Source organism: Dendropsophus ebraccatus, chromosome 9, assembly GCF_027789765.1.
Source record: "Dendropsophus ebraccatus isolate aDenEbr1 chromosome 9, aDenEbr1.pat, whole genome shotgun sequence".
NCBI lineage: Eukaryota > Metazoa > Chordata > Amphibia > Anura > Hylidae > Dendropsophus > Dendropsophus ebraccatus.
The window spans coordinates 52,555,704-52,561,405 of record NC_091462.1 but is presented as its reverse complement, the minus strand read 5'-3'; the positions used below and the strand labels follow the sequence as shown (position 1 = coordinate 52,561,405).

Below are 5,702 nucleotides of genomic sequence, written 5' to 3'. Positions count from 1 at the left end.
GTATGTATTGTGAACTTCCTGACAACTCTATGAACTTTTTGTTTTGCCAGTTTGGTGCCACCTGGTTTTTCTGTGGTAAATGCGTATTCACATGTGGTTTATCAGTAATGAGGACAGTACATGAGCCCCGCTGCCGTAACCGTCATTCCGACTATTAGGAGAGGGTGGATTACCGGGGGTCCGGGCCTGGACAGGAGGGAACTGTGACTCCTGGGATCTAGGGGATACTAGTGGAGCCTGAGCTGTCAGGACATGAGGGAACTGTGACTCCTGGGATCTAGGCGATACAAGTGAAGCCTTAGCTCTCAGGACAGGAGGGAACTGTGACTCCTGGGATCTAGGCGATACAAGTGAAGCCTCAGCTGTCAGGACATGAGGGAACTGTGACTCCTGGGATCTAGGGGATACTAGTGGCGCCTCAGCTGTCAGGACATGAGGGAACTGTGACCCCTGGGATCTAGGGGATACTAGTGGCGCCTCAGCTGTCAGGACATGAGGGAACTGTGACCCCTGGGATCTAGGGGATACTAGTGGCGCCTCAGCTGTCAGGACATGAGGGAACTGTGACCCCTGGGATCTAGGGGATACTAGTGGAGCCTCAGCTGTCAGGACATGAGGGAAGTGTGACCCCTGGGATCTAGAGGATACAAGTAGAGCCTCAGCTGTCAAGACATGAGGGAAGTGTGACCCCTGGGATCTAGAGGATACTAGTGGAGCCTCAGCTGTCAGGCTATGGATGTCACATATAGTAGAAGGGAGTTTCCCCATGTGTAATACAGCCGCTGTGCTGCGCTATTATCGGCCCAAAATGCAGGCGAAAAGTCTTTTTTTTTCTTTCTTTGACTGTAAATGATTGAATGCAAGGTAGAAGGCCGGCTATTCCCACACGGTACACTGGAAAAAACTAAACATCTGTCTGTGGACAATCCCATAGACGTATATTAGAGGCCAAATCACAGATGTGTAAAATTGCAGACGTGTGAATAGGGACGTATGGACTGTACTTTGTCTGCAGGTACAAATAGAAAAATGTGGATGTGTGAATGAGGCCAAATCCTTAGTGTCCCTGTCGTTATTACATTCCAAATCCAAATCAGCAGTAGATGTGATAGAAAGCAAGTCTGCAATATACAGTGTGACCTCTGCTCTCAAACTTGATTGACTCTGAAAGGCAGCCTGAGAACCAAGCAGTGTCTTCCCATAGGAAATAATGTAAATGTGTTTCCAGCACCCACCAATAGTTACCTACAATACCCATATATTACATTGTACAGAACAGCACTATATACTGTACAGTACATTATACACAAGAAACATTCAACAATCCAGCAATTTTAGAACAGTAGTCACCAACTCCTCACTCATCCTTTACTGTATAGTATACCCCCAGCACTGTAATGGATGGTGGTGCACTGACTACTACTACTGTACTGAATATGCACTCCCGCAATCTTATACAGTACTGTACAGGATGGGAGATGGTGGTGCACTGACTGTACTACTACTGTACTGAGTATGCACTCCAGCAATCTTATACAGTACTGGATGGGAGATGGTGGTGCACTGACTGTACTAGTACTGTACTCTATATGCACTCCAGCAGTCTTATACAGTACAGGATAGGAGATGGTGGTGCACTGACTGTACTACTACTGTACTGAATATGCACTCCAGCAATCTTATACAGTACTGTACAGGATGGGAGATGGTGGTGCACTGACTGTACTACTACTGTACTGTATATGCACTCCAGCAATCTTATACAGTACTGTACAGGATGGGATATGGTGGAGCACTGGCTATACTACTACTGTACTGTACATGCACTCCAGCAATCTTATACAGTACAGGATGGGAGATGGTGGTGCACTGACAGTACTACTACTGTACTGTACATGCACTCCAGCAGTCTTGTACAGGATAGGAGATGGTGGTGCACTGACTGTACTACTACTGTACTGTATATGCACTCCAGCAGTCTTATACAGCACTGTACAGGATGGGAGATGGTGGTGCACTGACTGTACTACTACTGTACTGTATGTGCACTCCAGCAGTCTTATACTGTACTGTATGTGAAGCCTCACCAGTACCAAACTCCCCCGGCAGCCTTCGACACGGATCAGGTAATGTATAATGCACCAACACTTCCGGGTACACTGGTGGGGGTGGTGGGACAAGGGGAAGGGGGTCATTCACAGACATAACATACATTACAAAGTTGTATAACTTTGTAATGTGTGTTTTTCTGTGAATAATTTTTTTTGCGCCGCACTACCAATTTAACTTCTCTCTCTAATAATAATAATAATAATAATAATAATAATAATAATAATAATAATAAAAAATCGCACTCAGTGGATAGAATATTCCTAGTGTATAAGATTATCCACAAACGGAGCCACAAAGATGATAAGCGACATGGCCGGACACCGTCCCGCCTTTCTCCTCATCTCTCCGCTCCTCCAATTAGAACGTGACCACCACCATTCCGCTCTTGTATAGCTCATGTGCCTTTGTGCTTCCATCCTATATGGGACTATACATCCTCCAGCTCACTCCTACATTACACTGCACAGAATGCTAGAAAAAGGTTTACACCAAAACATTGGATCTTATGGTGTGTGATTGTACTTTTCTACTGAATAAATATGTACTGGAGCACTTGCCGTACAAACAAGAAGTCTATTATCTTTCTTTGGATAACCTTATACACGGTTACACATCTACACTGAACATAAGCCTTCAGCCCAGTGTGACCAGACCATGAGATATTCATGCCTACCTATTCCCAAATTAAATGCTTTACCTTATGGATTCCATGGAACTATTACTTCTATACAGACCTGTAAAATTAAAGTTTAAAGATTATTTTGTGTTTTGATATGTGAAGTCTATCTCTCACTGAAAAACCTTCCATATGTCATAGAGAGAAATTCGTTATGGGGTGTGAGTGATCAGACACCAATAGGAAGGGGCATAGCAAGGGGTATGGGCTAGGTGGGTGTGAGTCCCCCCCCCCCCCCCCCCCCCAAGCTGATTGTTACCCACAGGGAACCTAAGCAGACAGCAATGCTCTCCAAATAATTCAAGAATATTCTGCTACATTACTCAGCGCCGCTTTCAGTTTTGCCAGTGTCACCTAAATGGTTAAATATCAGGTTAAATAAGCAGCGGCCCCCAACTACTCATAGCAGCCAGGAGACCCGGCTTATGGAGGGCCCAAGCCCTCTGCCTGCTCTGTACACACTTAGGGGGCCTTCAAATGTATGTAAAGCCCCTTCCCACCTAATCTTAGTGCTGCCGTACTAATACATTACCTTTCTGGGCTCCAACTTGCTCCTCAGGCTCCTGGCTCCCTGGCGTCCCGTTTAGCCAATCAGTTTGCTGTCCCTTTGCAGGTAATGATTGGCTGAGCGGGATGTCAGGGAGCCTGAGAAGCAAGTGGGAATGCGGACAGGTAACATATTAGACCGGCAGCATTGGGTTAAGTGGGAAGGGGCTTTACATATTTGCAGCGGAATCAAAAATCCATTGCAAGTGTGTAAACCCATAGAAAATAACAGGACACAGGATCACAGCGGATTTTACTGCGGAACTCACATTGTGAAATCCGCTGTGGATCCTGTACGTGTGAAGGCACCCATAAGGAACAAATGGTGCACCTTTACAGCACGCCAAGGGGTTAAAAGAAATAAAAAACAGTAAAACTGCGTTTTTAATTTTTATTTTTGAGTTTATATTTTATGAGGAAATGGGGGAGGAAATAAGGAGTATGGGGGGAGAAATGGGGGGTATGAGGGAGAAGGGGAAAAGGGTGTTTCTTCCCTTCGATTATTTTGCTTTAAAAAGTCTATAGAGGCGTCTACATCTTTCCCTTTTTTCTTTCAGAAGTGTTCGTAATGGCTTCTTTCTTATTAGTTTTAAGTTTCTTGTTAGAGTAGACACTTTTCGTGAGGTCTCCTTAGCCCGAGTCTTCAGTTTTTGAAACGTGGATCCAACAGCTTCCGGGATGACTGCCATGAAAAAAGGAAACCGTCAGTAGGTAAGATAGCTAACAGAGGCTTTCACTTTAACCCCTTCAGGACCAGGCTATTTTTCACCTTAAGGACCGGGGCCTAGTTTTTAAATCTGACCTGTGTCACTTTTGGTGGAATCGCACACAGGAGTTTCCAGCATTTATGTGGTAATAGCTCTGGGATGCTTTTAATTTATCCCAGTAATTGTGAGTGTGTTGTTTGTGACACATTGGGGCAGATGTATTAAAGATGTGCGGCGTGTCCTCATCCTGTGCCTGATCTATCATAGTACACGAGGGCCGTAATCAATGGCTGATACCTACACCTGCTCCGGAGGTGCGCCGCAGGTCCCGCTAGATTTATTAAGGGTGTTCCCAGTAAATGGGGGCAGGGCTTTATTTAGTACTTGTGCACTGACCGCTGGTACAGAAATAGCTACAGAACATAAATAGCTCAAGTATAGCAAGAAATGGCTGGGATATCCTAGCAGCAGCTGCCTCCCTGGAGCCCATATAATTTCAGCCTACAGACCTGTCCCCAACAAGAGTACAGTAATACTTACCTGGCTTGTGGACTATGACCTCTTGCAACATATCAAGCTTTTTAAAACATCTTTTTATGCGATGCTTCAGACACCTGTAACTGTGAAACAGAAAAATCTTGTTATATAGACGTGTAAAGATTCCAATGCTGACTTATCCATCAGAATACACCCCCCCCCCCCCCCCCACACTACTAACTGTGATATATAAAGGTACAATGTATAACCAGCAAGAAGGATTTAGCACAGTCTAATCCCTGGCTGCAGTGCTTATTGCTCCCCCTATCGGTCACACAGTAGAAGACACTTACAATTTGGCTTATACAGTAGATCCCTATAGACAATAATGTGATATGTAAGGTATATGAGGAAGAAAACTCACCAGTAAATACCAGCAAACAGCAGTGCGCCACCTATGGCCAGGATTATAACACCTCTGACTGATGAGAAAGAAACAAGATGGTTGTTATTATTACTGACAGTGTATTCTATAAGACATAGTACAACATCTATAACTCCTCCTGATGCCAGCCATGTCCTTCATAAAGCCATCAGTAGGGCAGGGACTGGCAGCTTGGTTGGGCACAGTGGAAACAATAGCTGGAGGGTCTGTTCACACACTGCAGATTTCACCACCGGCCGGGCTGAACAGGAGGTTGTGAGCGCAAAACTAGGGGAGTAAAAACGGACTACTCACTTTTCCTAGGAATAATATGCCACAGTTCTGTCGCTATCCTGGACCCTGAAGAATAAAGGAAAGTAACAACATGAAATACACAATAACAGCAGCTGATCCCCAAGACTTTTTTCCCAACCATCTAAACCCTAGAAACCCCTCACAAACCCTCCACAATGATAATGTCCATTACCTGCTGGCGTCTCTGTAACTTGTCCCTGTACATGACAGGTAAATATCACCAAACATATCACAGCAATCCTCTGCACATCCATCTTCACAGCAAATACTGAAAAGACTGAAGTGTAATCCGAGAACCTAGAAGCCTGGACACTCTATTGTGATGTCACCTACTTCAGGCATAGGTCATATGACATCATCATTGTAATGATTGTGACATCACAATAGAGTGTCCAGGCTTCTAGGTTCTGGCATTACACTTCAGTCTTTTCAGTATTTGCTGTGA

The 5,702-nt window shown here is 44.7% G+C and overlaps 1 protein-coding gene across 3 annotated transcripts in view; it reads left to right on the top strand.

Moving 5' to 3' along the window:
* Positions 1–5,702, top strand: part of LOC138800971 (uncharacterized) — a 52,511-nt gene that overhangs the window by 150 nt on the left and 46,659 nt on the right. The gene's annotated exons all lie outside the window — the stretch shown is intronic.